The sequence below is a fragment of the Salmo trutta genome, chromosome 36, assembly GCF_901001165.1.
Source record: "Salmo trutta chromosome 36, fSalTru1.1, whole genome shotgun sequence".
NCBI lineage: Eukaryota > Metazoa > Chordata > Actinopteri > Salmoniformes > Salmonidae > Salmo > Salmo trutta.
In genome coordinates, this window is record NC_042992.1 from 21,721,080 (window position 1) to 21,746,985 (window position 25,906).

The 25,906-nt window shown below is 43.6% G+C and overlaps 1 long non-coding RNA gene across 1 annotated transcript; it reads right to left on the reverse strand.

The window, feature by feature from the left end:
* Positions 1 to 22,937: 22,937 nt before the first annotated feature.
* Positions 22,938 to 24,493, reverse strand: LOC115176210 (uncharacterized). The gene is made up of 2 exons (XR_003872179.1): positions 24,350 to 24,493; positions 22,938 to 23,559 (listed from the first exon to the last, which is right to left on the reverse strand). It is a non-coding gene; the product is annotated as an uncharacterized LOC115176210 (long non-coding RNA).
* Positions 24,494 to 25,906: the final 1,413 nt, after the last annotated feature.

Here is a 25,906-nt window from a genome sequence, read left to right on the forward strand (position 1 = left end):
TAAACAGCCATCACTAGCCGGCTACCACCCGGTTAAGCAACCCTGCACCTTTGAGGCTGCTGACCTATATACATATACATGGAATCACTGGCCACTTTAATAATGAAACACTAGTCACTTTAATAATGTTTACAATCTGCTTTACTCATCTCATATGTATATACTGTATTCGATTCTACTGTATTTTAGTCAATGCCACTCCGACATTGCTCGATCTAACATATTTTATATATTTCTTAATTCCATTCTTTTAGATTTGGGTGTATTGTTGTGAATTGTTAGATACTACTGCACTGTTGGAACTCTCTATTTCCACTGAATATCTTTGCAGTTTGAACAGATTGAAAGAACAGTAATTATATTGTGTAGATTATTATCTGCCCTAGCCATTGACTTGGCTGATGACCTTGGTGATACGCATTGCTGGAAAAAGTACTCAATTGTCATAATTGAGTAAAAGTAAAGATAACTTAACAGAAAATGACTCAAGTAAAATTGAAAGTCACCCAGTAAAATACTACTTGAGTAAAAGTCTAAAAGTATTTGGTTTTAAATATACTTACATTTATATTATTTATATTTATCAAAAGTAAATGGAATTGCTAAAATGTACTTAAGTATCAAAAGTAAAAGCAGAAACCATTTCAAAGTCCTTATATTAAGCAAACCAAAACGGAACTATTTTTAAAAATGTTTTTATTGACGGATAGCCAGGGGCACACTCCAACACTCAGACATAATTTACAAATGAAGCATTTGTGTTTAGTGAGTCTGCCAGATCAGAGGCAGTAGGGATGACCAGGGATGTTCTCTTGATAAGTGTGTGAATTGGACCATTTTCCTGTCAAAATGTAACGAGTACTTTTGGGTGTCAGGGAAAATGTATGGAGTAAAAAGTACATAATTTTCTTTAGGAATGTAGTGATGATAACCACAAACCTATTCAGCAGATATGGAATAACAAGGGCTGCATTCAAAATCACTCCCTATTCCCTTTATAGTGCACTTCTTTTGACCAGGGCCCACAGGGAATAGGGTGTAATTTGGAACACACTCAAAGAGAGTCAAGAAACATTCAACTGAACCTTAAATAACAATGTCTTCACTTCTCGTGAAAGCTGACACACCATTGTTGTATTTGAAGACTGAGTCAATGTGATTAAATTAAATATTCATTATGCGTTTCATGGACCTAGTCACTCTGTGTGTGTGTGCGTGTGCGTGTGCGTGTGTGTGTGTTTGAACTCTAGCCGGTCCTGACTGTCTGGTGTCAGCTGTAGCCAATCTCTCTCTCATTGGTTGGTCTCCCATAGCAACCACCAAGGCCCACAGGGCCAGGCCAGGCAGGAGAAGGTATTAAACCTTGTTCGGGGTAATGTAATAAATGTCGCACAGGGAGAAGGTAATAAACGATACGCACCATGACCTTTTACTTCCTGGTGGAGGGGAACTAGGTTGTGACGAACAGAGACAGGTGGAGTAAATAAAGAGGGAGAGGATATAGGGAGAGGGGAGAATGAGGGAGGAGTGAAGAAAGAGGGAGAGGATATAGGGAGAGGGGAGAATGAGGGAGGAGTGAAGAAAGAGGGAGAGGATATAGGGAGAGGGGAGAATGAGGGAGGAGTGAAGAAAGAGGTAGAGGATATAGGGAGAGGGGAGAATGAGGGAGGAGTAAATAAAGAGGGAGAGGATATAGGGAGAGGGGAGAATGAGGGAGGAGTGAAGAAAGAGGGAGAGGATATAGGGAGAGGGGAGAATGAGGGAGGAGTGAAGAAAGAGGGAGAGGATATAGGGAGAGGGGAGAATGAGGGAGGAGTAGAGGAAAGAGGGAGAGGATATAGGGAGAGGGGAGAATGAGGGAGGAGAAGAGGAAAGAGAGAGAGGATATAGGGAGAGGGGAGAATGAGGGAGGAGTAGAGGAAAGAGGGAGAGGATATAGGGAGAGGGGAGAATGAGGGAGGAGTGAAGAAAGAGGGAGAGGATATAGGGTGAGGGGAGAATGAGGGAGGAGTGAAGAAAGAGGGAGAGGATATAGGGAGAGGGGAGAATGAGGGAGGAGTAGAGGAAAGAGGGAGAGGATATAGGGAGAATGAGGGAGGAGTGAAGAAAGAGGGAGAGGGTATAGGGAGAGGGGAGAATGAGGGAGGAGTAGAGGAAAGAGGGAGAGGATATAGGGAGAGGGGAGAATGAGAGAGGAGTAGAGGAAAGAGGGAGAGGCTATAGGGAGAGGGGAGAATGAGGGAGGAGTGAAGAAAGAGGGAGAGGATATAGGGAGAGGGGAGAATGAGGGAGGAGTAGAGGAAAGATGGAGAGGATATAGGGAGAGGGGAGAATGAGGAAGGAGTGAAGAAAGAGGGAGAGGATATAGGGTGAGGGGAGAGTGAGGGAGGAGTGAAGAAAGAGGGGGAGGATATAGGGTGAGGGGAGAATGAGGGTGGAGTGAAGAAAGAGGGGGAGGATATAGGGAGAGGGTAGAATGAGGGAGGAGTGAAGAAAGAGGGAGAGGGTATAGGGAGAGGGGAGAATGAGGGAGGAGTGAAGAAAGAGGGAGAGGATATAGGGAGAGGGGAGAATGAGGGAGGAGTGAAGAAAGAGGGAGAGGATATAGGGAGAGGGGAGAATGAGGGAGGAGTGAAGAAAGAGGGAGAGGATATAGGGAGAGGGGAGAATGAGGGAGGAGTGAAGAAAGAGGGAGAGGATATAGGGAGAGGGGAGAATGAGGGAGGAGTGAAAAAAGAGGGAGAGGATATAGGGAGAGGGGAGAATGAGGGAGGAGTGAAGAAAGAGTGGGAGGATATAGGGTGAGGGAAGAGTGAGGGAGGGGTAGCGGGAAAAAAGGGAGAGGACAAAGAGACAGAAGAGAAAGTTGAGGGAGAGAGAAAGGAGAAGAGGAAGGGATAGATGTGAAGAACGAGGGAGTGTAAAAGATAGATGGGAAGGGTGGAAAGAGAGTGAGAGAAAGAAAGAGAGAGAAAGAGATAGGAGAGACGTGTGAGATGAGACAGTGAAACAGTTTTATTTTGATCAGTCATTGAAATGACTTCAGAGAGGACAGAATGTACCAAAGAACCTGACTGACAGTAGCTGCTTGGTATCTGTTGATCAGGAAGAGGAGGCAATCTGTAGGGGGTTTATCTGAGCATCAGTAAATGAAATGTCCTGAGCTGCCAGTGGACCTTACAGGAACGATCCATATCTTCCCCCTCACACCACAGATGTGCATCAGACATAGTGTGTGCGTGTGTGTGTGCTTGTGTGTGTTTGCGTTTGTGTTTGTATGTGTGCGTGGTTAGTCTGCTAAATGAGCATTGATTCTCTCAACTATCTGTCTTCCTCACAACAATCTGCTACCCAATCAGCCTTCACCACACAACAACAGAACTGTCAGAAAGAGAGAGTGAGAGAGAGAGTGGGAGACAGACAGAGTGAGAGAGTGTCTGGGTCTTTTAAATAACATTTGTTTCCCTGGGCCATACCTCTGATGGTCAGAGAAGGGGGGTGTTGTCCAGACTGAATACCACCCTGTCCCTGAGATCCTCTCCATAGAACATTACTGTTGGTCAGGTCCTGCTCTGCTACACACAGAGCCTTAACCATGGTGTTCTCACACACAGAGCCTTAACCATGGTGTTCTCGCACACAGAGACTTAACCATGGTGTTCTCACACACAGAGCCTTAACCATGGTGTTCTCACACACAGAGCCTTAACCATGGTGTTCTCACACACAGAGACTTAACCATGGTGTTCTCACACACAGAGCCTTAACCATGGTGTTGTCACACACAGAGCCTTAACCATGGTGTTCTCACACACAGAGCCTTAACCATGGTGTTCTCACACACAGAGCCTTAACCATGGTGTTCTCACACACAGAGACTTAACCATGGTGTTCTCACACACAGAGCCTTAACCATGGTGTTCTCACACACAGAGCCTTAACCATGGTGTTCTCACACACAGAGACTTAACCATGGTGTTCTCACACACATAGACTTAACCATGGTGTTCTCACACACAGAGCCTTAACCATGGTGTTCTCACACACAGAGACTTAACCCTGGTGTTCTCACACACAGAGCCTTAACCATGGTGTTCTCACACACAGAGCCTTAACCATGGTGTTCTCACACACAGAGCCTTAACCATGGTGTTCTCACACACAGAGCCTTAACCATGGTGTTCTCACACACAGAGCCTTAACCATGGTGTTCTCACACACATAGACTTAACCATGGTGTTCTCACACACAGAGACTTAACCATGGTGTTCTCACACACAGAGCCTTAACCATGGTGTTCTCACACACAGAGATTTAACCATGGTGTTCTCACACACAGAGCCTTAACCATGGTGTTCTCACACACATAGACTTAACCATGGTGTTCTCACACACAGAGACTTAACCATGGTGTTCTCACACACAGAGACTTAACCATGGTGTTCTCACACACAGAGCCTTAACCATGGTGTTCTCACACACAGAGCCTTAACCATGGTGTTCTCACACACAGAGATTTAACCATGGTGTTCTCACACACAGAGCCTTAACCATGGTGTTGTCACACACAGAGCCTTAACCATGGTGTTCTCACACACAGAGCCTTAACCATGGTGTTCTCACACACAGAGCCTTAACCATGGTGTTCTCACACAGAGAGCCTTAACCATGGTGTTCTCACACACAGAGATTTAACCATGGTGTTCTCACACACAGAGACTTAACCATGGTGTTCTCACACACAGAGCCTTAACCATGGTGTTCTCACACACAGACATTTAACCATGGTGTTCTCACATAGATAAAGCAGCCTTGACCCTGGACAGACAGACGAGCGGGTTGGCGGGCAGACAGACAAACATACAGAAAGACAGACAGGCAGGCAGGTCCCTCTCTCCATGCCAGCCAGCCCATCACCCTGACCCACTTAACACAGAGGAACAGGGAGAACAACCAGGTAGCTTGTGTTGTCCTATCCTCTAGGCATTTTTTAAGCTATTTATCTCTCTCGTCTTTGTTTCTACCATACCTATCACTACCCGCCTGCTAATGTTACTACTAATGCTACACCCAGGGAGGGCGCTACCACTACACACACACACACACACACACTCACACTCACACACACACACACACACACACACACACACACACACACACACACACACACACACACACACACACACACACACACACACTTACACACACACACACTTACACACACACACTTACACACACACACACACACACACACACACACACACACACACACACACACACACACACACACACACACACACACTCTCCCTCTGTCATTATATTTTGTGGCTGTCATAATTCACATCACAGTCACACATATTTCTGGTGTATCCTCTGGCCAATGTTCATAAAATATCAAACTGGAAAGTAGAACACTTCAAAGGAACAGGAAGGAACATCATGACACAATGCACACAATGTACCACAGCATGCTCTCAGCTAGCTAATCAACCAGGGGTGGATTATCCAACCAGGTCACCCGTCATACAAGTCAGTATTCGATGTCCTTGCATGTGTGAGGATGTTGGAAGAGGACGTGGAAACCGGCCACTAGGGGCAACAGTGAGCGCTGTTACCTTCAATTAGCATCTGCCTCTTGTGCCTGTTCGCATGTTCGAATCCAGTGATAGAAAGTTATTATTATATATTTTTTGCCTATCACAAACCTTACCTCTTACCGTAACCATTCAAAGTGAATGGCTAACCTTAACCCTAACCTTACAAATTTGGAGTTAATGCCTAAACACTTTGAAATTTGACATTTCGAACAAAATTTGATGCTTGAGAAACATGGATGAAAGTGTAATTCTGACGTGAGACTGTGAGAGCTTGTTAGAAGTATCAGCGTAAAACAGCACTCTGTCAGCTAGCTAACCAACAAGGGGGGGAGTATCAGATGTGGTCATCTGATGAACATGTTTATCGGTTGTCTGGTCTGGAGATTCTCCTTGAGAATCAAAACACTCACTGTTATATGACCTGTACTGAGGAAGCCCAAGGTCATAGGAGGAATGTGTGTGTGTTTGCGTGTGTGGGAGGGGGTCTGTGTTAGTGTGTGTGTGTGTAAGAGAGACAGACAGACAGACAGACAGACAGACAGACAGACAGACAGACAGACAGACAGACAGACAGACAGACAGACAGACAGACAGACAGACAGACAGACAGACAGACAGACAGACAGACAGACACTCTAAGTGAGGTGTGATTTAGAGGCTGTGGAGGCGGCATTGGGCTCTTCTTCTCCCCTTTGTCTCTGTGTTCTCACCGGCTTTTAGGTCAGAGGTTACTGATTTCCTGCGGTGATACCCCGACACCTCATTCCTCTTCACGGACACCACATACACACACAAACACACACACATAGGCACACACATACCCCGACAGCAGGAGGAACTTATCTGGACATGGGGAAAAGGTCACACAAGAAGTCACTCGATAGGGCCCTGCTGGTGTGTGTGCATCCGTGCCTGCCCCTGTGTGTCATCATATAATTGTTACTGTTACTACATTGCTGGCTTGGTTACAGTACATTTGTCCACAGCGTGTGTGTTTCACAGATCCCATTGCAGAACTCCACAGTTCTAATCATTATATTACCATAGTTACTACACACTCTAGAGTTTCTTCCCAATGGAACCTTTACAGTGCACTATAGAGCCTTAGAGCTCAGGTCAAAAGTAGTGCACTTTAGAGCCTTAGGGCTCAGGTCAAAAGTAGTGCACTATAAAGCCTTAGAGCTCAGGTCAAAAGTAGTGCACTTTAGAGCCTTAGGGCTCAGGTCAAAAGTAGTGCACTATAGAGCCTTAGGGCTCAGGTCAAAAGTAGTGCACTATAGAGCCTTAGGGCTCTGGTCAAAAGTAGTGCACTATAGAGCCTTAGGGCTCAGGTCAAAAGTAGTGCACTTTAGAGCCTTAGGGCTCAGGTCAAAAGTAGTGCACTATAAAGCCTTAGAGCTCAGGTCAAAAGTAGTGCACTATAAAGCCTTAGGGCTCTGGTCAAAAGTAGTGCACTATAAAGCCTTAGAGCTCAGGTCAAAAGTAGTGCACTATAGAGCCTTAGGGCTCAGGTCAAAAGTAGTGCACTATAGAGCCTTAGGGCTCAGGTCAAAAGTAGTGCACTATAGAGCCTTAGGGCTCAGGTCAAAAGTAGTGCACTATAGAGCCTTAGGGCTCTGGTCAAAAGTAGTGCACTATAGAGCCTTAGGGCTCAGGTCAAAAGTAGTGCACTATAGAGCCTTAGGGCTCAGGTCAAAAGTAGTGCACTATAGAGCCTTAGAGCTCAGGTCAAAAGTAGTGCACTATAGAGCCTTAAGGGCTCAGGTCAAAAGTAGTGCACTATAAAGCCTTAGGGCTCAGGTCAAAAGTAGTGCACTATAGAGCCTTAGAGCTCAGGTCAAAAGTAGTGCACTATAGAGCCTTAGGGCTCAGGTCAAAAGTAGTGCACTATAAAGCCTTAGGGCTCAGGTCAAAAGTAGTGCACTATAGAGCCTTAGGGCTCAGGTCAAAAGTAGTGCACTATAGAGCCTTATGGCTCAGGTCAAAAGTAGTGCACTATAAAGCCTTATGGCTCAGGTCAAAAGTAGTGCACTATAAAGCCTTAGGGCTCAGGTCAAAAGTAGTGCACTATAGAGCCTTAGGGCTCTGGTCAAAAGTAGTGCACTATAGAGCCTTAGGGCTCAGGTCAAAAGTAGTGCACTATAGAGCCTTAGGACTCAGGTCAAAAGTAGTGCACTATAGAGCCTTAGGGCTCAGGTCAAAAGTAGTGCACTATAGAGCCTTAGAGCTCAGGTCAAAAGTAGTGCACTATAGAGCCTTAGGGCTCAGGTCAAAAGTAGTGCACTATAGAGCCTTAGGGCTCAGGTCAAAAGTAGTGCACTATAGAGCCTTAGGGCTCTGGTCAAAAGTAGTGCACTATAGAGCCTTAGGGCTCAGGTCAAAAGTAGTGCACTATAGAGCCTTAGGGCTCAGGTCAAAAGTAGTGCACTATAGAGCCTTAGGGCTCTGGTCAAAAGTAGTGCACTATAGAGCCTTAGGGCTCTGGTCAAAAGTAGTGCACTATAGAGCCTTAGGGCTCAGGTCAAAAGTAGTGCACTATAGCGCCTTAGGGCTCTGGTCAAAAGTAGTGCACTATGGAGAATAGATTGCCATTTGGGATGCTCTCTAGAATCTAGGTCAGAGGAAGTCTAAGGCTTTCATTTCTTAATTTCAGGGATTTTATCATAATAGAATAATTCATATTCACCCATCGTTCAATATCATTATATTCCTTTCTGCAAAACCCATATATTAAAGCAGTATCTGAAATATGGCACATGAATTTGAATTGAATTTCTCTTTATTGGCCAGAATAATGGTATGTGGTTTTCATGGTTAAAAACGTTCCTCATTTCAATAGAAATATAATTTCTCTTTCAGTTCCTTCCAGTCTTGTCTGAAGAGGACTCATGCACTACTTGTATAGAGTCTGACCCTGTGTCTGGAACATTGTAAAGTGTTCTCTGGTTTCATTCGAAGGCATTCAATCTGCCATTCAACAGAACACCTTTATAGCTCTACCATGATTGATTCATGATAGGAAATAGGATTTTGTGGGAGCCACACACACAGCGCATGCGCACACACGCACACGCACACGCACACACATATCAAAGGAGTAATCAACATAAATATACACTGCTCCAAAAAATTAAGGGAACACTTAAACAACACAATGTAACTCCAAGTCAATCACACTTCTGTGAAATCAAACTGTCCACTTAGGAAGCAAGACTGATTGACAATACATTTCACATGCTGTTGTGCAAATGGAATAGACAACAGGTGGAAATTATACGCAATTAGCAAGACACCCCCAATAAAGGAGTGGTTCTGCAGGTGGGGACCACAGACCACTTCTCAGTTCCTATGCTTCCTGGCTGATGTTTTGGTCACTTTTGAATGCTGGCGGTGCTTTCACTCTAGTGGTAGCATGAGACGGAGTCTACAACCCACACAAGTGGCTCAGGTACTGCAGCTCATCCAGGATGGCACATCAATGCGAGCTGTGGCAAGAAGGTTTGCTGTGTCTGTCAGTGTAGTGTCCAGAGCATGGAGGCACGACCAGGAGACAGGCCAGTACATCAGGAGACGTGGAGGAGGCCATAGGAGGGCAACAACCCAGCAGCAGGACCGCTACCTCCGCCTTTGTGCAAGGAGGAGCAGGAGAAGCACTGCCAGAGCCCTGCAAAATGACCTCCAGCAGGCCACAAATGTGCATGTGTCTGCTCAAACGGTCAGAAACAGACTCCATGAGGGTGGTATGAGGGCCCGACGTCCACAGGTGGGGGTTGTGCTTACAGCCCAACACCGTGCAGGACGTTTGGCATTTGCCAGAGAACACCAAGATTGGCAAATTCGCCACTGGCGCCCTGTGCTCTTCACAGATGAAAGCAGGTTCACACTGAGCACGTGACAGACGTGACAGAGTCTGGAGACGCCGTGGAGAACGTTCTGCTGCCTGCAACATCCTCCAGCATGACCGGTTTGGCGGTGGGTCAGTCATGGTGTGGGGTGGCATTTCTTTGGGGGGCCGCACAGCCCTCCATGTGCTCGCCAGAGGTAGCCTGACTGCCATTAGGTACCGAGATGAGATCCTCAGACCCCTTGTGAGACCATATGCTGGTGCGGTTGGCCGGGTTCCTCCTAATGCAAGACAATGCTAGACCTCATGTGGCTGGAGTGTGTCAGCAGTTCCTGCAAGAGGAAGGCATTGATGCTATGGACTGGCCCGCCCATTCCCCAGACTTGAATCCAATTGAGCACATCTGGGACATCATGTCTCGCTCCATCCACCAACGCCACGTTGCACCACAGACTGTCCAGGAGTTGGCGGATGCTTTAGTCCAGGTCTGGGAGGAGATCCCTCAGGAGACCATCCGCCACCTCATCAGGAGCATGCCCAGACGTTGTAGGGAGGTCATACAGGCACGTGGAGGCCACACACACTACTGAGCCTCATTTTGACTTGTTTTAAGGACATTACATCAAAGTTGGATCAGGCTGTAGTGTGGTTTTCCACTTTAATTTTGAGTGTGACTCCAAATCCAGACCTCCATGGGTTGATAAATTGGATTTCCATTGATTATTTTTGTGTGATTTTGTTGTCAGCACATTCAACTATGTAAAGAAAAAAGTTTTTAATAAGATTATTTCTTTCATTCAGATCTAGGATGTGTTGTTTAAGTGTTCCCTTTATTTTTTTGAGCAGTATATATCACATGGCCTAGCAGCCAATCTCATAACCCTTCATGTCTGGCGCTTGAACAACCCTCCTGAACATATCAGTGGCGTGTATTAATGGATGCCAAGGGAAGCCAGGCTTCCCAAAATATTTGACCAATAAAAATATTTGATATTTTATCTCTCTCTTTCTTTTAATAATTTGAAGTCAATTCGCAAGTGGCTGAATCTCACTGGAGAAATGATCAGAGCGAAGGAAACAGCGACCCTCTGTCTCAGTATGTGTGTATCTCAGTAGGTATCTGATGCTGTCTGGACCGAAAGATTTTAATATGTTGCCGTCGAAGCATTTGATGCCAGCAAGCATTTGGCCTCCCTTAAAAATTATAAAATAATTAGCCAATCAGTGTTGAGCTGAGTTCAACTGTGGGCTGTCCTGGTGCAGCAAAATGCCACCCAAGGGTGAACAGTTTGGATTTGGCTTCAGACCAATCAAATCGCTTCCTTTGCAAAACGTAATTTTCAGAAAAACTTGCCCGTTTCTGGTCCACTTGTGTTTATGTCCTGCAGTAGCTAGCTTGCTAAATAATCCCTTTCCTAAGCCATGGATGGGGATGGGGATTTGGACTTGTGGTAATTGGGATTTGGATTTGTGGTTTTGACTTAATTCTCTGTACAGGCGAATGATTATGATGGGGATCTAACCATAAATTCATATGTTGTACCACTGGCCAGAGCGAATTGAAGTTCAATATGTAGCCTAGTAGGCTCACATTAACTAGCTAGCTAGCTGACTTAGCTGTTTCATTGTTCTCCATACGAGAAAGTCAGGCTAGCAAGTATTTTAGCTAGGTAGCTAAAAAACTAAAAGTGTACTTACTGTATGACAGAGCCATAGACCGTTTTGCCAACATGATAGAGAGGAGGATGGCATTGGTGTTCAACTCAGCCTCCAGTATTTATGCTGCAGTAGTTTATGTGTCGGGGGGCTAGGGTCAGTCTGTTACATCTGGAGTATTCTCTTGTCTTATCCGGTGTCCTGTGTGAATTTAAATATGCTCTCTCTAATTCTCTCTTTCTCTCTTTCTTTCTTTCTCTCGGAGGACCTGAGCCCTAGGACCATGCCTCGGGACTACCTGGCATGATGACTCCTTGCTGTCCCCAGTCCACCTGGCCATGCTGCTGCTCCAGTTTCAACTGTTTTGCCTGCGGCTACGGAACCCTGACCTGTTCACCGGACGTGCTTGTTGCACCCTCGACAACTACTATGATTATTATTATTTGACCATGCTGGTCATTTATGAACATTTTAACATCTTGACCATGTTCTGTTATAATATCCACCCGGCACAGCCAGAAGAGGACTGGCCACCGCTCATAGCCTGGTTCCTCTCTAGGTTTCTTCCTAGGTTTTTGGCCTTTCTAGGGAGTTTTTCCTAGGGAGTTTTTCCTAGCCACCGTGCTTCTTTCACATGCATTGCTTGCTGTTTGGGGTTTTAGGCTGGGTTTCTGTACAGCACTTTGAGATTTCAGCTGATATACGAAGGGCTATATAAATAAATTTGATTTGATTTGAACTAGTCTACAAATAGGTTGAGTCCCCAAAAAAAAGTGATCTGGTTTTGTGATGAAACAAACTAATATCTAGCTGAATTTATACTGCCACTATGTGACTGTTGTCTTTTTGTTGTCACGGCTTTACTGTATATCACGGTAGCGTATGAATGAATGGGTTATTGAGCAAACAACAGGTTTTAATATGGCTTTGTTACTGGCTTGGCTTTGCTTCCTCAGTGATTTTCCCCCATGCACCACTACTGTATACATTGTCTCATAAAGGTTCAATACAGAAAACAATATGCTAAAATCAGGTCCAGTCATGCACAGTTTTATCCAGATTTATTGGCACCGTTGTTAAAGATGAGCATTTTGTATAAAATAAATACAAATACTGAGCTATATTGCATATTAGACCTCAGGATGAGACCCAGATGCAGACAGTTCGAATCACAGAAGTTTAGTAACAAAATAGGGGAAATAGGGGCAGACAAAACGACAGGTCAAAACGACAGGTCGGTAATCCAGGGCAGAGTCCGTAAAGTACAGAACAACGGGCAGGCTCAGGGTCAGGGCAGGCAGAGGTCGGTAATCCAGGGCAGAGTCCGTAAAGTACAGAACGGCAGGCAGGGTCAGGGTCAGGGCAGGCAGAGGTCAGTAATCCAGGGCAGAGTCAGAAAGGTACAGAATGGCAGGCAGGCTCAGGGCAGGCAGAGGTCAGTAATCCAGGGCAGAGTCAGAAAGGTACAGAACGGCAGGCAGGCTCAGGCCAGTAATCCAGGGCAGAGTCAGAAAGGTACAGAACGACAGGCAGGGTCAGGGCAGGCATAGGTCAAAACTGGAAGAACTAGAAAATAGGGACTAGAGAGAACAGGAGTACGGGGAAAAACACGCTGGTAGGCTTGACGGGACAAGACGAACTGGCAACAGACAAACTGAAAACACAGGTATAAATGCACAGGGGATAATGGGGAAAATGGGCAACACCTGGAGGGGGTGGAGACAATCACGAGACAGGTGAAACAGATCAGGGTGTGACATTGAATGCTATTTTTTGGGAGGGAAATTATATTATTTTATGCTAATACAATTGCACAGAGAAAGAGATTTTGTTTAACAAGTAATAAAAAAAATCTAAAAAGAGGGTCTAACATTTAAAAAAAAATATATATATATATTATTGTCACTCCTGTTTTCAATACTCCAGCACTCTCCTGTTTCAAGGACAATGACACTGAGCCTTTTCCTAAATTATTTTATGAGATTGGAGAACACATTGGGAAGGATGTTAGACCATTCCTGATTCCTCCATACAGAATCTTTCCAGATCATTGATATGTATCTGTCTCATGGACTGCCCTCTTTAATTCAATGGGGTTCAACTCCGGAGACTGAGATGGCCATTGCAAAATAGTTTTTGGGCTAAAATGTCCTGGTACTTGGTAGAGTTCATGATGCAGTTGACCTTAGCAACGGCCCCATGACCAGTGGAAGAAAAACATCCCTATAACATCAAAGATCCACCACTATCTTTTAAAGTGGGTATGAGGTACTTTTCTGCATATGCTTCCATTTTTTTGACGCCAAACCCAACACTGGTGTGCGTGACCAAAGAGCTCTATTTTCATGTCATCTGATCATAGCACCGGTTCCAATCCAAGTGCCAATGCAGTTTAACAAACTCCAGGCGGTGCTATGGTCAGATCAAGGGTGCCAATCATTTTATAATTTTGGACCTGGCTGTATACCTGAAGCACTAAATAAATATTGGCATAATTTGGATAGGATATATGCTTAAATGTTACAATTATAATAGATATATGCTGTTCTGTTCTATTCTATTCTATCATTCCCTACATACTGTAGTGATTGTAGGGCATGATATTGTGAGTCATACTGATTCTCTATTGATGTTGTTCCTCAACAGGAAATGTCTCTCCCCTCCCCCTCTCCTCTCCTTTCATTTCCTCTACTCTCCTTCATCTGCATTAGTGATTAGATATATTTTACCTGACTGACTCACCCCCCCCCCCATAATGCTTCCACATGATGTCATCTGAGTCACCCACTCACTTGATTTGTGTTAGATAAGACCATAAACAGAGGGAGGGGGAGGAGAGGAGACATACAATACGCAAAAAGCCTTCACATCAGCGCCGTCCTTTATGCAAGGGTTAAGCTAGTGTGTGTGTGTGTGTGTGTGTGTGTGTGTGTGTGTGTGTGTGTGTGTGTGTGTGTGTGTGTGTGTCTGCGTGTGCGTGGCTGTGTGTGCGTGTGCATATTTCAGACTGATCTACCCCCCCAAGGCTAAGGGAAAGGAAAACGGAAAGGGGGATACCTAGTCAGTTGTACAACTGAATGCATTCAACTGAAATGTGTCTTCCACATTTAACCCAACCCGTCTGAATCAGAGACGTGGGGTGAGCTGCCTTAATCGACATCCACGTCATCGGCTCCCGGGGACCAGTGGGTTAAGTGCCGGATGCTCTCCACACTGTAGCACCCCTGTAGTTATTAGTGTGTGATTCTAATTGTCTTCTCATTACGGTGACTGGAGGAGGGAGGAACCTGATAGCATAGCATAGCATAGCTAGCCCCAGGCATTCAACACCGCTAACCGCTAACCCTAATCACTAGTCATCGCCAATCCCAAAGACATTAGCCACACACTCACACACACACACACTCACGCACGTACACACACACACACACAAATTAGTCACACATTAGTCACAGTCACACAATCTTTATTTCATAACAGAATCAAATTTGTATTTCTTGTTTTAATCAAATTGATGATATATTGGTTGAACCTTTCCGTAATGTGTTTTAGTACAGGCTTTATTACATCAATGTCACTCCATTTGTTCCATTAATAAAACCATGAGACAATGAAAAGGTCAAATCATTGTCACCAACAGTGACACACAAATAGACTACAGTATACACATCAAGTGCTGTACCGCAACTCAGAGTGGTGCTGATCTAGGATCAGGTCCTACCTGTCCATGTAATCTTATTCATTGGGTTCTAAAAGGCACAACTGATCCTAAATCAGCACTCCTACACTGAGATGCTTTATACCTACCCATAAGAAGGACCATAATGGGACATAACAACATAACTATGACCAGGGATATAAAGCCACAACAACATAACTATGACCAGGGATATAAAGCCACAACAACATAACTATGACCAGGGATATAAAGCCACAACAACATAACTATGACCAGGGATATAAAGCCATAACAACATAACTATGACCAGGGATATAAAGCCACAACAACATAACTATGACCAGGGATATAAAGCCACAACAACATAACTATGACCAGGGATATAAAGCCACAACAACATAACTATGACCAGGGATATAAAGCCACAACAACATAACTATGACCAGGGATATAAAGCCACAACAACATAACTATGACCAGGGATATAAAGCCATAACAACATAACTATGACCAGGGATATAAAGCCATTGGAGGTCGACCGATTATGATTTTTCAACGCTGATACCGATACCGATTATTGGAGGACCAAAAACTGCCGATACCGATTAATCGGCCGATTTTTTTTACACTGTGTTTATTTATTTGTAATAATGACAATTTCAACAATACTGAATTAACATTTTTATTTTAACTTCATATAATACATCAATAAAATCAATTTAGCCTCAAATAAATAATGAAACATGTTTAATTTGGTTTAAATAATGCAAAAACAAAGTGCTGGAGAAGAAAGAAAAAGTGCAATATGTACCATGTAAAAAAGCTAACGTTTAAGTTCCTTGCTTAGAACATGAGAACATATGAAAGCTGGTGGTTCCTTTTAACATGAGTCTTCAATATTCCCAGGTAAGAAGTTTTAGGTTGTAGTTATTATAGGAATTATAAGATATATACCATTTGTATTTCATATACCTTTGACTATTGGATGTTCTTATAGGCACTTTAGTATTTCCAGTGTAACATTATAGCTTCTGTCCCTCTCCTCGCCCCTACCTGTGCTCGAATCAGGAACACATCGACAACAGCCACCCTCGAAGCATCGTTACCCATCGCTCCACAAAAGCCGCGGCTCTTGCAGAGCATGGGGAACAACTACTTTAAGGTCTCAGAGCGAGTGACGTCACCGATTGAAACGCTATTAGTGCACACCCCACTAACTAGCTAGCCATTTCACATCGGTTAAACCAGCCCAATCTCGGGAGTTGATAGGCTTGAAGTCATAAACAGCTCAATGCTTGAAGCACAGCGAAGAGCTGCTGGCAAACGCACGAAAGTGCTGTTTGAATGAATGCTTACGAGCCTGCTGCTGCCTACCACCGCTCAGTCAGACTGCTCTATCAAATATCAAATCATAGACTTAATTATAACATATTAACACACAGAAATACGAGCCTTAGGTCATTAATATGGTCAAATCTGGAAACTATCATTTCGAAAACAAAACATTTATTCTTTCAGTGAAATACGGAACCGTTCCGTATTTTATCTAACAGGTGGCATCCTTAAGTCTAAACATTGCTGTTACATTGTACAACCTTCAATGTTATGTCATAATTATGTACAATTCTGGCAAAATAATTACGGTCTTTGTTAGGAATAAATGGTCTTCACACAGTTTGCAATAAGCCAGGCAGCCCAAACTGCTGCATATACCCTGACTGCTTGCACGGAATGCAAGAGAAGTGACACAATTTCCCTAGTTAAAATAAATTCATGTTAGCAGGCAATATTAACTAAATATGCAGGTTTAAAAATATATACTTGTGTATTGATTTTAAGAAAGGCATTGATGTTTATGGTTAGGTACACATTGGTGCAACTACAGTGCTTTTTTCGCGAATGCGCTTGTTAAATCATCACCCGTTTGGTGAAGTAGGCTGTGATTCGATGAGAAATTAACAGGCACCGCATCGATTATATGCAACGCAGGACACGTTAGATAAACTAGTAATATCATCAACCATGTGTAGTTAACTAGTGATTATGTGAAGATTGATTATTTTTATAAGATAAGTTTAATGCTAGCTAGCAACTTACCTTGGCTTCTTGCTGCACTCTAACAGGTAGTCAGCCTGCCACACAGGCTCCTCATGGAGTGCAATGTAAGGCAGGCGGTTAGAGAGGTAAAAATCTGTCGTTCTGCCCCTGAACAAGGCAGTTAACCCACCGTTCCTAGGCCATCATTGAAAATAAGAATGTGTTCTTAACTGACTTGCCTAGTTAAATAAAGGTGTTTAAAAGGTGTTTTAAAAAAAAACGTCCACAATCGGTGTCCAAAAATGACTATTACCGATTGTCATGAAAACTTGAAATCCGCCCTAATTAGTCGGCCGTTCCGATTAATCGGTTGACCTCTAAAAGCCATAACAACATAACTATGACCAGGGATATAAAGCCATAACAACATAACTATGACCAGGGATATAAAGCCACAACAACATAACTATGACCAGGGCTATAAAGCCATAACAACATAACTATGACCAGGGATATAAAGCCATAACAACATAACTATGACCAGGGATATAAAGCCACAACAACATAACTATGACCAGGGATATAAAGCCACAACAACATAACTATGACCAGGGATATAAAGCCATAACAACATAACTATGACCAGGGATATAAAGCCATAACAACATAACTATGACCAGGGATATAAAGCCACAACAACATAACTATGACCAGGGATATAAAGCCATAACAACATAACTATGACCAGGGATATAAAGCCACAACAACATAAAGGAAACAATGGCATGCGGGTCATAAGACAGGTGAAATAGACAACATTAGCATAATGTTATAACAGCACCAGGACGATGACATCTATGGATCAAAGGCAGAGGGTACACATGGAAGTGAGATAATTACATAAGGACGTAACACTGTGTAATGTCTTTAGTTTAGACGCAGCTGATGTATATGCACTGCTGGTCCGTGTGTATGTGTGTGTGCGTGTGTTTCTAGACCACAGCTGACTGACTAAACCCTATTTTAAAAGCGCTGGGTCAGAGAGTGTGAGGGAGAGCGAGATTGGGTAAGATGTTCTCTAGGTCTGTTGTCTATAACATCCCCTCCTCTTTTATTGTCCTCCTATTCTCTTCTCTTATCGTTTACTTGTGTCCTTATCTTTGCACCCGTTATTCTCTAAATCCTGCTCTATTCATCTTTCCTTCTCTCTTCTTCCGCCCTCTCCCTTTCTCCCCTTATTTCCTCTTCCTGCCTCGACCTCTCCCTGCCCCTCTTTTCTCCCTAGTTGGTCCTCCTGTCATCCCTCTCTCCTCCTCCCATTCCCTTCTTCTACTCTTCTCCATTCTAAGGGGGGATAAGGGATGCCAGTCTGTCCCGCTGTTGTACATCCCCCTCTCTTCCTCCCTCTCTCCATCCCTCTACCCCTCTCTTACACCTACCCCCTACCAAACCCCCACCTGCCCTGTTCCCTACACCTCTCTCCATCCCTCTCTCCTCTCTCCATCCATCCCTCTCTCCTCTCCCAAACCCTCCATCCTTCCATCCCTCCCACTGTTCTACCTCTCCGGGGGTTTTATGTTGCCAGTCTGTCCTGCTGTTCCACCGATCTGCTCTCCAAGTGAAACACACAATCACCTCCCAGGGTTGCCAGACAGAGTGTCCTGCTGTTCCACCGATCTGCTCTCCAGGTGAGGGGTTGTCGGTCTGTATCTCCTCACCCTGACCGCTCATTCGTGTTGGATGAAACCAGGCATTATCTGGCAACAACCTGGGGTTACATCTGGTCAGTACTTGAAGTGGAGTATGAAAAAGGTGCCGGTACTCATAAAGGCAGTAAAATACACATGTTCGCTACAATGGAACACTAGTAGCGTTAAAAACCACTCCAACAAGTCAAGAGATTTCAATTTCAGATTTTGCTTCATTGTGTGAAGTAGCATTCATAGAAACACATCAAAACCATTCACATTATTGATTTATCTTGTTTCTATCGGTTCAGTTCTTTATAATCATCACTTTCCAATAAATAATCACTCTCAGCTTTATTTCATCTTTTGTGGCAACAAAAGCACAAATCATTTGTCCGTTTTTGTGTTTTGCAGAAATCAACAGGACATTCTTCTTTTCTCTGGTTCAGGCAGAACTCAGAATGGTGCTCTCTCTATGCCCCGTGTCTCCATAGTAACAGGGAAATAAATGACAGGTGTAAAACAGAAAGGAGGTGGTATAAGGAGAAGGCTACAGTAATACACACGTACACACACACACATACGCACACACACACGCACACACATACACGTACTCACACATGCACACATGCACACATGCACACACACACACTGCGGGTAAGTGTACTACTAGTTAGATTGTGTCCTCGTCTGGGTCCATACTTCATGCTCATCAGCGTAATATTACTGATGCTTAGCCAGAGTCCTTTAAGCAGAGTTCTGCCAATAAGGTTTGAGATTCAAGGGGAGCGAGAGGAGAGATGGTTAGAGGAAGGAGCGAGGGGGAGGAAAGGGGAGAGGGGGAGGAAAGGGGAGAGGGGAGGGCGGGAAAGGTTGTGCCATATGGTAGTGGAGTGACTTCCTCAGCCAGACACACAGTGTGTGTGTGTGTGTGTGTGTGTGTGTGTGTGTGTGTGTGTGTGTGTGTGTGTGTGTGTGTGTGTGTGTGTGTGTGTGTGTGTGTGTATGTGTGTGTGTGTGTGTGTGTGTGTGTGTGTGAGAGGGGGAGAGAAGGACTCTGTGCACTCATCATCAGTGAAAAATGTCCCACTTCCCCTTTCATTTTTTTATTTCCTCCTCCCATCCCTCTCTCCTCTCATCTTCCACTCCAGAACTGATGAACAGAGTGGACGACCACAGGCCTGTGAAGTCCTCTGTAGTGACTAAGCCACACACACTTGGTGCATTATTCATAGTTATGGTCTGTAGTTATGTAAGTCTGCCTCTGTCTAAGTTGAAGAACACCGGTGTGTGTGTGTGTGTGTGTGTGTGTGTGTGTGTGTGTGTGTGTGTGTGTGTGTGGTGTGTGTGTGTGTGTGTGTGTGTGTGTGTGTGTGTGTGTGTGTGTGTGTGTGTGTGGTTAGGGAGGGCAGTTCCTTTGAACTGAAGCTCAAAAAGAGAGAGAGAGAGGATGTGTGCCCTCATCATCAGTGAAAAATTCTCCACCTCTCCTTTCATTTTTATTTATTTTCTCCTATCTCTCATCCCCATCCCTCTCTCTTCTCATCTTCCACTCCAGAACTGATGAACAGAGTGGACGACCACAGGCCTGTGAAGTCCTCTGTAGTGACTCCTTCTTCCTTGACTCAGCCACACACACACACACACACACACACACACACACACACTTGGTGCATTATTTAAAGTAAGCACACCGTGTTTTATTGTTCATAGTTATGGTCTGTAGTTATGTAAGTCGAACTCCGTCTGCCTCTCATCGGAGTTGAGGAACACAGGTGGTGTGTGTGTGTCTGAAATGAGGAAGTGTGTGTGTGTTGTGTTCTCTGTCTCCATGTGTTCATGCAAGCTGTTGATGTCATCTCACTCATGTCACGCATCAATGGTGATGCATGTTTATATCCAGAGAAAGAGAGAGAGCTATGTGTTGTGTGTATGTAATCACCACGTGACCTTTATATAATGTATTACGTCTGATTGCTTGCAGCTGTAATTGATTGTCGAGGTCTGTAACTTAATTTTAACCTTTATCATGTAGGTTAACATTGTTACAGACGTAAACAGATAGACACATAGCCCATACTGTATGTCTAATGTTTTACGTCTATAGCTCATTGTTTACGTCTACGTTCGATTGTTGACGTGTGTATGTGATTGTTTATATATGTGTTTAGTGTTAACAGTGGTCATGGAAATGCACAATTGACCACTGTTCTATTGATCCAGAGATCTACACTGAGCCTCCATCAAAGTCTACTGCACAAAGCCTTTACAATGAGGTATGGATCCTCCCACACATGCACACACGTGTGCACAAAAATGGATGCACCACATGGATACACCACATACAGGAATACACATTTAATGAACATTGACTCACACATAAAATGCCAATCGTGTGTCACAATATCCCAAGGACATGAATGAAGGCTATGTAAACACACACAGAAACAGTCTCTCATTTGAGTCTCTCCCTCTCTCTCGTAGGACGGACTGCAGAGAAAGGCATTATATTCCTTTCCTTATTTAGACCGCTCCATCCATCTCTCCTTGTCAGACCAGGGCTCTAGGTGGTTCGGGGTTTGGTTAGCACAATGTTTGCTCAGGGACAGGGAAAAGAGCAATGAGACCCATGGTTGGTTTGACTTTGCAGAGTGTGTACGCATGCATGCGTATGTTTGCAACAAGCTCTCACAGTCTCCCATCAGAATTAGACGTTCATCCACGTTTCTCAAATGTCACATTTAAGTTGTTCCAAATGTTTAAGGTTAAGCATTAACTATGATTTATTAAGGTTAGGGTTAAGTTTAGGCGTTAACTCCGAATGGTTAAGGTAATGCTTTAAAAAAAATCTCAAAAACAACTTTCTATGGCTGGATTCAAACACGCAACCTTTGGCACCAGAGGTAGAGGTTTACACCACAAAACCAAAACCTGCTTGAAGGTAACAGCTCTTGTCCCTAGTGATCGGTTTCCATGTCCTCACCCGATGTCCTCAGACATGGATGGACGTTGAATACTTACTTGTATCATGGGTGACCTGGCTGTATGTGTGTGTACAACAAGATCTCAGTCTTACTTTAGTATTCAGTGTTTGTCCAGGCGGGATAATGTGTGTGCAGTTAGAGCTACAGTGAGTTCTCTGGGTCTGTTAGTGAAAAATTAGGCGACACTAACGTAACCATAAAATTCAGTTGATCTGTAAAGTCAGAGAGAGACACATAAGAGAAAGAATGAGAGAGAGAGAAACACACTGACACAGATATACGAGAAAGAGAGAGAAACAGTTATAGGAAGCTCAGTCTGAAGCTCTAGGCTATTCCGGCATCCCTCAACCACAGAGAATTACGATTCCAATGTGTGTGGAGAGGGAGACAGACATACAGAGAGAGACAGAGAGACAGAGAGAGAGAGAGAGAGACAGAGGCACAGAGAGAGAGATACAGACAGAGGCACAGAGAGAGAGACAGAGTGCGTTTATCTTCAGTATTCCCAGTTGGAACATCTTGATCCATATTCATCTTTTGGACCAATTATAGCAGCTGTAGCCAGGCCAACATGTTTGGTAATGGTTCAACTTATGTTTGTGTGTGTGAGAGTGTTTTTTTGTCTCTTGGACCACCAATGATAGGGGTGTTAGCCGGTCTGAAAAAGTGTGGTAGTAGTTTATGGCTTAGGGGGAAATGAGAGGGTTTTAAAAGATCAAGCTGGTACACATGACTTTTGTGACTACAGTAGCTTGCTTTTATTAGTGTGTGTGTGTGTGTGTTGGTGCCTTTGTGCATGCAGTGTGAGTGTGACAGAGAAGTCCGTCACTGGCAGCATTTGGCACACACACACACACACACACACACGCACGCACGCACGCGCACGCACGCACACACACACACACACGCACGCACGCACGCACGCACGCACGCACACACACACACACACACACACACAGCGCCTCCCTGCTCCGTTATCAGCTACGTTAACACTGTGGGTCAACACACAAGTTAACGTCCCCATCTTAGTACATACATTTCACACTTACCTCCTGTCAGTAACAGGTTTGTAGTGCCTGTCCTGAATGGCTGGTTAATGTAAATCGACATATTGAAAGACACCTCGTCAGTAGTGATGTGATTTTGTAAATGTTATATTGGTCTATTGTGTCATGAAAAATGTGTTGCAATGTATATACTTCAGTATGTTTAGCTGATTGAAAAATGTAGGCTTTGAATAGGTAACTGCTCAATTAATTAGTGCTGAACATGTTCTGATTGGAGGGGCTTCCCCTACAAAAGGAGCCTCTCAGTTCAAAGGGAAGCCATTTTGGATTGAGCTGTTGATGGGGCAGCATTGTTTTTAGCTGTCCCCATAATGGATACTTTGGATGGCAGTACTGTTGTTTTTCTTCTGGATTCACTCTGTAAATAAACACCCTTGCACAGAAGTACTTTTGCGGCTCTGCCATCTTTTTATTTGATAGAGGTTAGGTTTTTCAGTTTAGCCTTCTGGCCTACTCTACGTGACAATGAGTGTGTGTTTTGATGACTCATCATCACATCACTACAGTAGAGACATACTGTTCTCTGATAGACAACACAACCACACCACTACTGTAGAGACATATTGTTCTCTGATAGACAACATAACCACATCACTACAGTAGAGACATACTGTTCTCTGATAGACAACATAACCACATCACTACAGTAGAGACATACTGTTCTCTGATAGACAACATAACCACATCACTACAGTAGAGACATACTGTTCTCTGATAGACAACACAACCACATCACTACAGTAGAGACATACTGTTCTCTGATAGACAACATAACCACATCACTACAGTAGAGACATACTGTTCTCTGATAGACAACACAACCACATCACTACAGTAGAGACATTATCACGATGCAGGATATTCTCAGATGCAGACACGGGAGGCGGATAGTACAGTTCTCAGATAATTTATTACAAAACGGGGCAGGCAAAGGGCTGGTCGAGGACAGGCAGAGGTTCATGATCAGGTCAGAGAGGCAGGTACAGGACGGCAGGCAGGCTCGGGGTCTGGAAACAGGAGACAAAGGGCTGTGAGACAAAGGTTTAATCCAAGACACATGAAAAGTGTGATGCATACGGAGGGTACAGGGCAATAGAAGACGAACAGCAGAAGGGCTAAGAATCTTGGAGATGGGGAAAGGGCCGATAAAATGGGGGGACAGTTTGCGGGACTCTACCCAGAGTGGCAGATCGTGTTTTTACTATGATTAAATGTGGTGACATGCTATGTTGAAATCGATTACCTAACGTTTAATTATTTGATTACATTAATTGGGCAATAATTAACTCATTAGGAATTCTGGGGCACCACGGAAGAATTGGGTTTATATAGAGTGGCTATCTCCCGAATCCATTCTTAAAGATCTGAAGATCTTTCATATCAAAAGCAGTCAATCATTAATCGTAACCTTATTCAGTCTCATTCTGATTGATGTAAAGTACTGGGTTATCTGCATGAACCCTGGCTAACAAGTTGAATCAACAATACACAAATTGGCTTAATTATTTATTTACTAAATACCTAAATAATCACACAGAATTACATATATATACACACAGGATAGATCATACATTGATTACTAATCATGACATCAATAGTCCCTGGTGGACTAATCTGATATGACGGCTGGTTACACAAAGGAAGGGGGTTGGATTTGAATGAAAGAGTAGGAATACTGAGGAACAAAGGAATTGGGCATCTATCGGACCTTGAGAAGCTATGCTACCGTAAATACAGAATATTATGCATTTTAATAACCACCCATTCGGAAAAGGAAAATGCAAGATATATATTTACTCTGAGCGGCGCTTGATAGATGGGTCGAAGATGGAATACTGGTTTGCCCAGCAGTGATCGCCATTGTCCTTTGAAGAATCTTTCTGGACGTAGTGTTGTAGAGTGGATACGTTAGTCTAATGTGAATTGGGTCCCAGGGGGGCTTTTGTACTGGAGAAGAGAAGGGCGTGTTTCATCCCTTTCCAACCAATGTCTGTTCACTTGGGCGTGGCCACTGAGTGAGCATAAGTTAACTTATGAAAACAATTCTCTCATTTAGAAGCTAAAATCACATTTCATCGTCTCACAAATAGCTTCATGTTTAATGACATAAGTTTTGCAACATTTTGATGTAAATCTGATACACTAGAATGTGTAGACTTTCCAAGATACAATTATGTTGTCCTATCATCAATAACAATCTACCAAAACAATGACTGATCTGACATCATATTCTTTAACCTCTCTGGGCCAGTGGGACGCTTGCGTCCCACCTACTCAACAGCCAGTGTAATCCCGTGGCGCGATATTCAAATACCTTAGAAATGCTATTACTTCAATTTCTCAAACATATGACTATTTTACACCATTTTAAAGACAAACTCTCGTTAATCTAACCACACTGTCCGATTTCAAAAAGGCTTTACAACGAAAGCAAAACATTAGATTATGTCAGCAGAGTACCCAGCCAGAAATAATCAGACACCCATTTTTCAAGCTAGCATATAATGTCACATAAACCCAAACCACAGCTAAATGCAGCACTAACCTTTGATGATCTTCATCAGATGACAATCCTAGGACATTATGTTATACAATACATGCATGTTTTGTTCAATCAAGTTCATATTTATATCAAAAACCAGCTTTTTACATTAGCATGTGACTAGCATGTGACTAGCATTCCCACCGAACACTTCCGGTGAATTTACTAAATTACTCACGATAAACGTTCACAAAAAACATAACAATTATTTTAAGAATTATAGATACAGAACTCCTATATGCACTCGCTATGTCCGATTTTAAAATAGCTTTTCGGTGAAAGCACATTTTGCAATATTCTGAGTAGATAGCCCGGCCATCACCGGCTAGCTATTTTGACACCCACCAAGTGTGGTACTCACCAAACTCCGATTTACTATTAGAAAAGTTTGATTACCTTTGCTGTTCTTCGTCAGAATGCACTCCCAGGACTTCTACTTCAATAACAAATGTTGGTTTGGTTCCAAATAATCCATAGTTATATCCAAATAGCGGCGTTTTGTTCGTGCGTTCAAGACACTATCTGAAGGGTAAAGAAGGGTGACGCGCCCGACGCGTTTCATGACAAAAAAATTCAAAATATTCCATTACCGTACTTCGAAGCATGTCAAACGCTGTTTAAAATAAATTTTTATGCTATTTTTCTCGTAAAAAAGCGATAATATTCCGACCGGGAGTCGTTGTTTTCGTTCAAAGAGAGAGAAAGTAAACATGGTGTCGCCTCTTGCACGCGCCTCCAGTCTCGTTGTCCTCAGATCGACCACTTACAAAATGCGCTACTGTTTTTCAGCCAGGGCCTGCAAAGCCACCATT